Here is an 11,925-nt window from a genome sequence, read left to right as displayed (position 1 = left end):
AAGGTCCTTGGTATCCTTGTAAAAATGTGCTTATATATTATCCCTGACAACTTCTTGGAAGCAATCACTTACAGATTGTTTTCATAGGAAGCCCTGTGCAGGGGAAGCACGCTCCCAGAACTGAATCCATGCAGGCAATTACTCCCACAATCCACCGGGAACTGAGCCCTGCTGCAGGCCAGACCTTGGAGACATCCCTGCTGCCGGATGTCTTGACGTTTGTGGGAAGCAAGGACATGGGAGACGCAAGTTGCGACATTTTGTTTTTTTGAAGTAAGATTAAATATCAGAAGATGAAGACTTGAGGTTTTAATCAGTTTGGATTTAGAAATGTACCCAACAGTTTATGTGGACACAGTTTATACAGACAGAATGCTCCCCAACATAATTGTATATCATTACAGAGCAGTATTGGCTGGAATACTTAAATGTCTGCCTTAAAGGTAAAGTTAAAGTGAAAGTATTTACAACAGTGTACTCAGATTTGAAACCCTAGAATGTGGACCACGTCCCATTAATCTAGGATCAAAGTGTGACACTGCTGTTTGCCATGAAGGGATTTGAAGATAACTGTGTTAATGACGGCAGGTGAAAGTACAGTCTGAAAGCTTGTCTTGAGCAAAGAGTATTATCTCTTTACTCCACTGTTACACAACAGGCTGAGCGTAGATCCTTGTCCCTAGAGGTTGCAGTGTGTCTGGCAGGTATAGACAGAGCTGGCCAACTGGAGAAGTGGGACAGGTCGCCATGAGGTAAGAGAGGAAGCAGGCCAAGAGGAAGAGCCAGTGATCAAGACCAACATCCTTTAACTCTTTGTTTTAAACCCCTCAACTTGAGGTCAAGGAAAGGAAAAGCTGAGGATGAATGGGAAGAGCTGCTCCCCCTCCAGCAACCTATAACCTGATCTCCAGACGCTCAGACAAATAAACTGTCTGATCTCTTTATTTTTAAGAAAAGATATTGGAGTGTACATGTTGTACCACCAGGCTTCAGATTTACAAAATGTTAAGATTTATACATTTATCCCTATGTGTGTATTTGATGTTAAAAGCATTTTCAGATGTATATCTCGTGGGCTACTTTATACTTCTCTAGTGTTATCTTTCAGATCTTTCAAAACATTCAATCCTCTTCTTAAATATCTGATAAACATCAGTTCACCTAACATAAGTGTTAGTGTAAATGCAACCACTCTCAGCTCCAGTTGGCTGGATCAATAAACTCCTCGACTCAGCACTGTGTGTAGATTGATGAGTGGGCGGCTTGTTTGTCTGTTTATACCGCCATTTATTGTCTGTACACAAACAGAATATGTACTAGTCAGCCATACAGTTGGCTCATTACGTCAGCATAGCATCCGACAAAGGGCCCGTTAGTAAAATTACGAATGACAGTCTATTTTTTTTTTCTATTACTGCCCCCCACACCTCCTTTCTTTGTGGAGAGGATCTGTCACGTAAAAGCTTTATTGTGAAAAAGTACAATTTACTTCCTGTATGTAAGGGGCTTATCCACTCATTATCTGCTAGACTGAGGAAGGCTTTCTGCTGAAATGAGCTCGATGTTGGTCTGTGCACTAATCCACCCAGATTAAAATATATTAAAGGACATTTGGTAAACTGACTTTTTCTTAAAATAATGTCATTTTAAACACGCAATTAAAAAAAGATAATTGGGATTAACTATTAAATTCCCCAAGAGACAAAACATTCTATAATCTCCTTAAATATTAGATTTAAATGTATTACCCACTCTTAAAATAATGTAATTTTAAATATGCAATAAAAATGCCATTAATCTCAATTAACAGTTACATTTCTGTTATTAATCGCGATTCAAAAAATCTATTATTTGACTGCTGTAATCTAAATGTCAATAATTACAGTTTAGTTATATTTTAATACCAATAAAAGTATATCTTTGTTTTTCAAGTGAATGCAGGGTGTTTGTATGTTGACGTAGTAGTATGGTTACTGCTATTGAAGAAAACACATCGAAAAACGGTTGAGCCGCTACAAAGGATAAAAATAATGAACAAATAAGATCTATACATATAGGAGAGAGTTTTGATGGCATGAGAAAACTGTAATTGAAACTGGAGTCAGTCTTTGATGTGTTGTGTAGTCGGTGGATCTCTTTTGCTCTAGATTCCTGGTGGCTCTCGTGGTTACATAAGTGCATCTTGTGTGCATTCCCATACAGTGAACTGAAGTACCCTGAGCCTTTGCTGCTGGATTTCAGAGTCTATCATTAGTCTCTCTAGTCTGACCACATCAAATCCTATCATGTCTTTACTTGTTTTTTATGCAGACAGAAGAAAGTGGTCCTGCACACCTTACTGTACTGTGTAGCACAGTTCTGTCTCTTAACCAGACAAAGAGTTAACCCAGATCTGACTGGGACCATCTTCCAGTCTACTTTCCTCTCATGCACCTCGCCCAGTGATGGTGTCTCTGCCAGTCACAGACCAGAGACGCCAGGCCTCGGCAATTATGGCAATTTTTGGATGACATCAGACCAGAAAATGAATGATTTCATTTAGCTGTCGATTTTTTTCGGGATTTGGTGCAGCATGCGGAACCTGCAATAGAGCACGTCAAAACAGAGTGGGAGAACTGTTTAGACGTTCACATCTGCAGTCGGCTGGAAGGTAATCCCAGCCTGGTGGGGCTGCTTCGTCTGCTAATAATGACCACTGTTCAGTGCTGGCACCAACAAAAGGTAGGCTGAATCTCCCAGAGAGGCTGGACCACCCAAAGACTTTAAGAACATCCTTGTATCCGCAGCTGTCTTTAAGTCTCTATTTACTGCCACACACACACACGCACAAACACACGCACCAACACACACACACACACACACACACACACACACACACACACACACACACACACACACACACACATGCACACACCAAATGTGCCAGATCCACAACAGTTTTGGTGGTGCCACTATTTTAGGCTACCTGTGACGAAAATAACCGGTGGTGCTGCAGTTGGACAAAATCCGCCCAAAATAACTAAATGACTGACCGAACTGAATCTGAATTATGCACCAGGCAGGAGGTGTTTAACCCAATTCCTTACTCCATAAACTACCTTTACTGTAAGTCAGTCAAACTGCAGATTGTAAAGAAATGAGACTGAGAAAATCTTTTATGCTGCAGCTCCAAGCATGCCCTTTTTAAAGGGACAGAAAAAACACTTGAAAGGGATATGTAAAATACATTCTATAACTCTTCTACAACCGTCAATTACACATTGGCACATTAGACGGACTGAGTCATTTGTGTAGTGTGTCTGCAAAAAGATCCTGTGGTTCTTCCAAAGGCTGCGATTTTAATCTTTGAATCCCCGTATATTTGTGCTTAAATTTCACTTTTATGCTGACAAACAGGGAGCATAACCTCTTTGGCCTCAGACTCAGAGAGGAACAAAACCTTCAAACGAAAGAACCCAATCTGACTGGCGGAAATCTGTCAGAGCAATTTGGAATAATCCTGCAGATTTTCTGCCTCAATATCAATTCAAACAACTTCAGATGGGATCTATTAATTGTACTCATTTTAGTATAATCTGTCATAAACTGTTTACAAACATCACATCCCACAAATCCTTCAGAATAAGCTGTACTTATTGCCGGAGCAAGAAGGCCAAATTGTGTTAGTGTGTAAATCCCCTCTTACTCCAATTTCTTTTTAACTGCTCACTAATCCCTGTAGAGCTCTATAGTTCAAAACCAGAAACAACTACCTTTCCTCTGTGGCTCAGAAGCTTGTGCAGCAGTGTAGCATTTGAATTCTGCACAGGTTTGATGTTTAAATACAAGAACTACAGTGATTTAAGGAAAGCAGTAACTGGACTTAGTGCTATGCCGTCAAAGGGGCACAAAAATCGCACTTTCTTTTCACTTAGTTTAGGTTAAACTCAGTCTCAGTTTTGCAATTTGGTGGAAAACTATGGCTGCTGTTACTCTCTTGAATTGTGACGCACACAAACTCAAATGTAAACCCAGCCTTAGAGACGCAAGGGTGAACTTTCTTTTTTAACTCTTACACACACTTTTCACATATGTGTCTGCTGAAAATATGGAGCCATGCAACCAGAAAGCAACCTCAGTTTCTTGAGAGATGAATCCACCGCTGCTAACATTATAACACCTCCTCTAACTTCTTGTGTTGGACTGAAAGTCAAAGGTCATCATTTTATATCATCTTTAGCTTGATAAAAGATTAACTGAAACAATGAACAGTCCACACAGCTTTATCTTTAAGGCTTACAAAGACGTAATACTTATGTGCCTAATTAAATCACTTGTATTTAAATCATGAACTAATACTCAGCTGGTAAAAACAGCTGTTTGATGTCTTTTGTTGCTTTGTGGGAGATTTGTCAAGTCTGAGTAAATATTCCTATGATATCACAGTTTGTCTCACAGTACTCATTTTTAACAGCTGCCTGCACTTTTTATTAGCGGTACTATAAAAGTCTTGGGCCTTAAAGGCGGTAAATGAACTGTGCATATATAGTGAGTCCTTGTCCTCTTTTCACACACACATTCACACAGTGTAAAGGCAGATGCTGCTATGCAAAGTGCTTGCTAATCTATCTGAACTCATTCACACACATTCAAACGTTGATGGCTGTGCTGTCAGAAGCAGTTTCAGGTTCAGTATTTTGCCCAATGACACGTGACTTATCATGGTGTGATAAAGAGTTCAGGAGTTTTATGACAGAGTTTTTGGGGACCAAAATTTGCAATCTCGGCTGCATTGTTTTTCCCACCTCTATGAAAGTGCAATCCTTGATTTTCTCTCTTTTATTCCCAGTACATACATACATTGCATACATTCTAGTATTTAGAAAAAATAGACAGACTTTTGTTGTTATCATACATGGTGACCACTTTATCTGCTTTAAAAACTCCTTCATGCCAACCTCTATTGTCCCTGTTTGAATGTGTATCGTTTTTGGTTTTATAGTGTTTTTATTTATCCAAACGATTGTGGAGCTGAGCGTGTGAAGCAGTTCCGTCCAAGACACATTTTCTCAAAGAGACAATACGATGCATCGTATTGTATAATTTATCGTATCGTAAAAGATTTTGCCATAATGTGCCGTGACATGCTGTGATGTGTCCTGCCATGCCGTGCCGTGCCTGTTTTGGTATCCCATCTTTTCAGTATCATATCGCTTTGGTATTGTATAGTATGGTATGGGATGGTATGGAATGGGATGGTATGGTATGGTATGGTATGGTATGGTATGGTATGGTATGGTACGGTATGGTATTGGTTGGGATGGGATGGGATGGAATGGGATGGGATGGGATGGGATGGGATGGGATGGTGTGGTATGGTATGGTATGGTATTGGATGGGATTGGATGGAATGGGATGGGATGGGATGTAATGGGATGGTATGGTATGGTATGGTATGGTATGGTATGGTATGGTATGGTATGGTATGGTATTGGATGGGATTGGATGGAATGGGATGAGATGGGATGGGATGGTATGGTATGGTATGGTATGGTATGGTATGGTATGGTATGGTATGGTATGGTATTGGATGGAATGGTATGGTATGGTATGGGATGGGATTGGATGGAATGGGATGAGATGGGATGGGATGGTATGGTATGGTATGGTATGGTATGGTATGGTATGGGATGGTATGGTATGGTATGGTATTGGATGGAATGGTATGGTATGGTATGGTATGGTATGGTATGGTATGGTATGGTATGGGATGGTATGGTATGGTATGGTATTGGATGGAATGGTATGGTATGGTATGGTGTGGTATGGTACGGTATGGTATGGTATTGGATGGGATGGGATGGGATGGGATGGAATGGGATGGGATGGGATGGTGTGGTATGGTATGGTATGGTATTGGATGGGATTGGATGGAATGGGATGGGATGGGATGGGATGTAATGGGATGGTATGGTATGGTATGGTATGGTATGGTATGGTATGGTATGGTATGGTATGGTATGGTATGGTACGGTATGGTATGGTATTGGATGGGATGGGATGGGATGGAATGGGATGGGATGGGATGGGATGGGATGGGATGGTGTGGTATGGTATGGTATGGTATTGGATGGGATTGGATGGAATGGGATGGGATGGGATGGGATGTAATGGGATGGTATGGTATGGTATGGTATGGTATGGTATGGTATGGTATGGTATGGTATGGTATTGGATGGGATTGGATGGAATGGGATGAGATGGTATGGTATGGTATGGTATGGTATGGTATGGTATGGTATGGTATGGTATTGGATGGGATGGGATGGAATGGGATGGGATGAGATGGAATGGGATGGGATAGGATGGGATGGGATGGGATGGGATGGTATGGTATTGGATGGGATGGGATGGGATGGAATGGGATGGGATGGGATGGAATGGGATGGGATGGGATGGAATGGGATGGGATAGGATGGGATGGGATGGGATGGGATGGGATGGGATGTTATGGTATGGTGTGGTATGGTGTGGTATGGTATGGTATGGTATGGTATGGTATGGTATTGGATGGGATTGGATGGAATGGGATGAGATGGTATGGTATGGTATGGTATGGTATGGTATGGTATGGTATGGTATGGTATGGTATTGGATGGGATGGGATGGAATGGGATGGGATGAGATGGAATGGGATGGGATAGGATGGGATAGGATGGGATGGGATGGGATGGGATGGTATGGTATTGGATGGGATGGGATGGGATGGAATGGGATGGGATGGGATGGAATGGGATGGGATGGGATGGAATGGGATGGGATAGGATGGGATGGGATGGGATGGGATGTTATGGTATGGTGTGGTATGGTGTGGTATGGTATTGGATGGGATGGGATGGGATGGGATCATGTTGTTTCCTGTTGTTTCATATCATGGTGTGTCGTATCGTTTTGGTATTGTATCGTACAGTTTTGTGTCGTGTCGGGTTGGGTCATGTTGCATGTTATCATATTGAATCATATCATACCATATTGTATTGTATCCTATCGTATCATACTGTGTTGTTTGTATCTTAGTATACCACTGCATAGCATACTTTATATCACATCGTTTCACATTGTACCACTATTGCTGACTAAAAAGAAACACATATATTACACCATCTTTCTTTAGTTGCAGAAGTTGTCTTCAAAAGACATAGGTTTGTTTATTTTCATTTGTCATTTTCATCTTCAGAAGCTGTAAGAAAAGGCCCTTAAAGGTGACATATTACGCTTTTTTCATCAATATATATTGGTCTAAGAGGTCCCCAAAACATGTCTTTAAAGTTTATGCTCAAAAAAACACTTTGAAATCAGATTTTGGCATGCCTGAAAAACCCTCTATTTCAGCCCTACTCAGAACAGTCTGTTTTCCCTCTGACCATGTCAAATCTGCAGACGTGGGGAGTAAAACCGACCTTCGTGTTTATTAAGACAGCCTACAACTAGCATGCCTCCCTCCTAAGCTCCTTGTTAGCACACATTTGTGCAGGGAATGAAAAACGGAGGAGGGGTTGAGTTGTATTGTATACAGTCTATGGGCTGAACAAGCTCCAAGCTCTGACTCCGTGACAGACCGGATATTGTTGTGACGTAACAAAATGTCACAATATGTCACCTTTAAGAGGATGGTTTCTTTTATTCCTATAAGAGAAGCTTTTATAACCTGCCTTCAGATGTAGTCTGAGGTTACAGCCTTGTTATGTTATATTTAGCTGAAAGCTATGCATTTTTTCTCTCCTTGAATTTTCATTGAATGACTCACTGATTTGTGTTACATTTCTTTCATCCTGTTGCTAATGATCACATTGTTTCCTTATGCAAACATAGGCATACATGGAAACCTTTCACAGCATATCACATACCATCCTGTTGAGATAAAAAACTACGACATATACAGGACAAATTATAGTTGAAGTACATTAATCAAAGTTACATTTTGAAATGTTAAACCGTCTTGTTTTCTGTGTATATTATGTGATTTTTTTTTGTGTCTGATGTCATGTTGCATAACAATGCTTAACACACAATCTCTTCGTAAACAAAGAAACCTAAATAAACCTTTGTTTTATAGCTTTGGACCTGGACCAGAAAGAAGACAATCTGTTACTTTGTCCATTTACTGTTTCTGTCTTCCCTCGCCTGCACATGTGGGAGTAACTGAGAACTGTAAAATCAGAGGACAAAAACAAAAACAAAACGAAAAACACTAATGGTAGGAGTTATAAATAGAGGGACAAAGGGCTATCCAAAAGTCTTTTACTGTTGTGTTTGTTTCAAGTTTGCAGTGGATTTATTACGACCACATGAGATTGAAACAGCCCAAAGGAAACAAGGAATTCTGTCCAAGAGTGCGAGAGAAAAAGCTCTCCCGATGGGTTCGGAGGTCACCCGGAGGTCTTCACAAGCAGACGTGTTAATGCGCGGTTCATGTCATGACCAGTATTGCATGTGTGTGTTTATGCGTGTGTGTGTGTGTGTGTGTGTGTGTGTGTGTGTGTGTGTGTGTGTGTGTGTGTGTGTGTGTGTGTGTGTGTTCATGTGTGTGTACAGAGAAAGTAAACAGATGATGTGGGTGTGTTTCTGTCCTTTGGGGGTTGGTGTGGAAAGGATGATGTATGTTTTTGTTTCTGTTTCAGTTCACTGACAGCACACAGATCCTCTCTTGTCTATGTGGGGCCCAGGAAGTTTAGAAGTCTCAGAGCAGAGGAGGGATCTCCTCTGAGGATGGGATTCCTTCATTCATCTGCTTCCTGTGACCAGATCACATGACAGCAAGTATGATGCACAGTTTCCATTGCTTCTATTATAATAGCAAGGCCATGCCATGCCTGATGTATATGGATTTCATTTAGATTTGACATTTAAGCTACAGCTTACTGATAATATTTAACATGAAATGTTAAAAAACTGACATCCAAATCATCTATCCATCCACACAGCAGGACACAGCCTGATAGACAGAAAAATGTTTGAATGTGAGGAAAAGAAATGTTATTCAGTCAAATCATTTCTATATCTGTGCCTACTGAGCAGTTTAAATCAGATTATTGAGTTACATCACATGGACAAATGCCAAGGTTGCTTGGCACTAACTGTACCTACAGGAGTTGTAGTCTTTAATGTCACATACAAAATAATGTGTTTCAACCAGTCAACAGCACATTTAAACAACTATGTGTACTGTGTGTATAGTATTAAAACAAAACTAAGTAGCTGAAATCAGTGGCTGTTACAAAAATAGGTGTTGTGGGAAAAGGTTAACTGCTGCAGACTTAATGAAGGCTGGTATAAGAAAAGGTACACAAACACAACCATAAAAAGCACAGTAAAAAAGCAAAGTAACAGGTAAAGGAAAGTCTGCACATTGTGGATTTCTTATGTTTGCGTCTCCTATAAAAGTGAGGAGTCGAGTTGAGCTGCTGCATTGCTGCAACAGACAGGGATGACGACTCCTTACACAAAGTGAGCAGAAATGAAGACCTTAAGCAGGCAACAAGGTAAGACTGAAACCACACACACTGATCAGAAAGTGACTGAAGTTGATCATCAGTTCTGGTCTAATAATAAGAAATAGTTTATTTGCTTGTAAAATTCAAGGTAGAGTTGGAAAATAGCTCCACACACGTGTGTGCGGACGATTAAGGAGGAAGATGGACAGGAAAATCTGCCACAAATTGTTTTGCTTTATTGTTCAATAAACAATGAGGCCCAACATTGAGCCTTGGGGAACACCAGAGCACTCAGTGGCCAGATACCACTGAGCAAAGCGTCCAGATTTTATCATTTTATCCTCTGTAAAAGTGGAGAAATGCGTCTGTAGGCTGACACACGTGGATTAATCACGTTGTTCCGAATCTAAACATTGCGGTCCTGAACTTCCAACCGGTCAGAATAAAACCAGTGACTGGAAAACATATTGGCCTGAGAACACACCAGACTGACCAAAGTCAACACAATACACTGCAGATCGGAAATCTATAATATTTTTATTAAAAAGAAAACACAGCGTCAGCTGTGTATTTGACATTTAATAGTTAATAATGAGTTCCTTGTGCCTATCACATCAAGGAAAATAGTTCTGTTTGTTATTAGTCCTGAGGTTGTCTTGCCTATGCCAAGTCTTTAACAATAAACTATAGAGCTTTTGGTCGACAGGCAAAACGATTTCATGAGAAAAGGAACTGCTTAGTTTTATGTCTCTCTATTGAAATCTGACTGACAGTACAATATTTTAAATTATCAACAAAACAACTGGAACCCAACATTGTACTGTGGTGCTTTTAATTTGGCTGTGGTTGTTTTACAACCATGCTTTAATGCTTTGAAATGAATTGCAGTAATTCATTAGAAATCCATGCTACATGCCCACAAAATACATTTTTATTATCATTTTATCTTGGGATTTTTTGTTTTATATTATCACTGATTCATTTCTCAAGGTTAAGTGTTTAATTTGCTTCAATTATCTTTTATTTCGCTCAAAATGAGTTCCTAGCTAATAATGAGATTCCTCAAATGCACCTGGAATTAATTCTCCCCGTGAAGTTCATTTCCAATAACCTAATTTATGGCCTGTACAGAACATGAATAAAAAAAACACAGTCTGTCGTCAATGTACTTGATAAAGTTTCAAAATCTGTTAGTGGTGAAATTTTTGATTGTATAACATTACTTTGGCATCTAATTTATTCTTTGATCAGAAATTGAAGAAAAATATGTCAAATGTTCTGTTGAGACAGCTGTGATCTTTTTGACAGTGCACTGATGTTTGATGTTGATACTGCAGAGGAACACGGTTGGAGCAAAAAGCTTATGGGTGAAACAAATAACTGATTTATGTGTTTTTATTAGGCTTTATTTTCCATCTGATCTTACTTGCAGACAGCAGAAATACTGTTAGACAGAAATGTTGGTTTCAAGTGGGGAAACTGCCATCCTCAAAAGTCCTCCAATGGCCTTGGAGCAACATCAAGACATGGAGCCTTTAATGATTTCACTCAGATTAATACCAACACAAAGCCATGAAGTTATTATTACCAGATTGAACTGATTTGCTCAGTATAGATGGTAGCCAATAACTGCAGTCACATGCAACAGAGTTGGAATGATGGAGGGGTTGAGCAGCCAGCCGACGTCGGGGGTGAAGAAAAGTTCTGAGACATGTGGAAAACTTGAAATGTGGAACAAGGACTTTTACCGGACCTCGAGTAAACAAACCCACATCAACTTGGCCCCGGGTCCTCACACATGAGTCACCACCATCACACGACTTTTAAAGGAGAGATCTTCAACAAACCTACCTCGAGCACTGTTGTTGAAACGCACAACCAAGCCTTTCTCTAACACTTCCTGTCCTGTTCCAGGAATTCAGTGAAAGGGACAGCAGTGAAAGGGGCCTCATAGACAAGCTCCACATGATGTCAAGGTGGTGAAAAACCATCCAAAGAAGAGCATCAAATGGCAACCATAAACTCGAGCCCACCCCTGAAAAACACTTCAGATCACTTTTGAGGAAATACTGCCCATAACAATAACAGAGTCAACACAAGACACATTTGGTGGCCGCTCCAGAGCCTCCTATTAAAAATCTTCTCTAGCAGATGGATCTAGTCCAGACGTCAGAACTTTTTTTCTGAGCATATCAAAGACTTGAATATATTATACATAATCTATAATATTAAAGGCTCAAAAAATCCTTTCAGTTTAACATTTATTTGTCAACATGAATAAAAGTCGTTTTAAAGTTTAGTGAAAGCGTGATTGGCTGGAGTTTGACATATCTTTTAAATAACTAGTTGCAAATAAAACAGTGGAAAACAAAACTTCTTGAATTATTAGAAAGAATTATTGAATGTTAGAAAGAGTGGCACATTTTATTCAAAGTAAACCACAGCAGCCTTT

Source organism: Notolabrus celidotus, chromosome 12 (genome assembly GCF_009762535.1).
Source record: "Notolabrus celidotus isolate fNotCel1 chromosome 12, fNotCel1.pri, whole genome shotgun sequence".
Lineage (NCBI taxonomy): Eukaryota > Metazoa > Chordata > Actinopteri > Labriformes > Labridae > Notolabrus > Notolabrus celidotus.
This window is presented reverse-complemented; position numbering follows the sequence as displayed.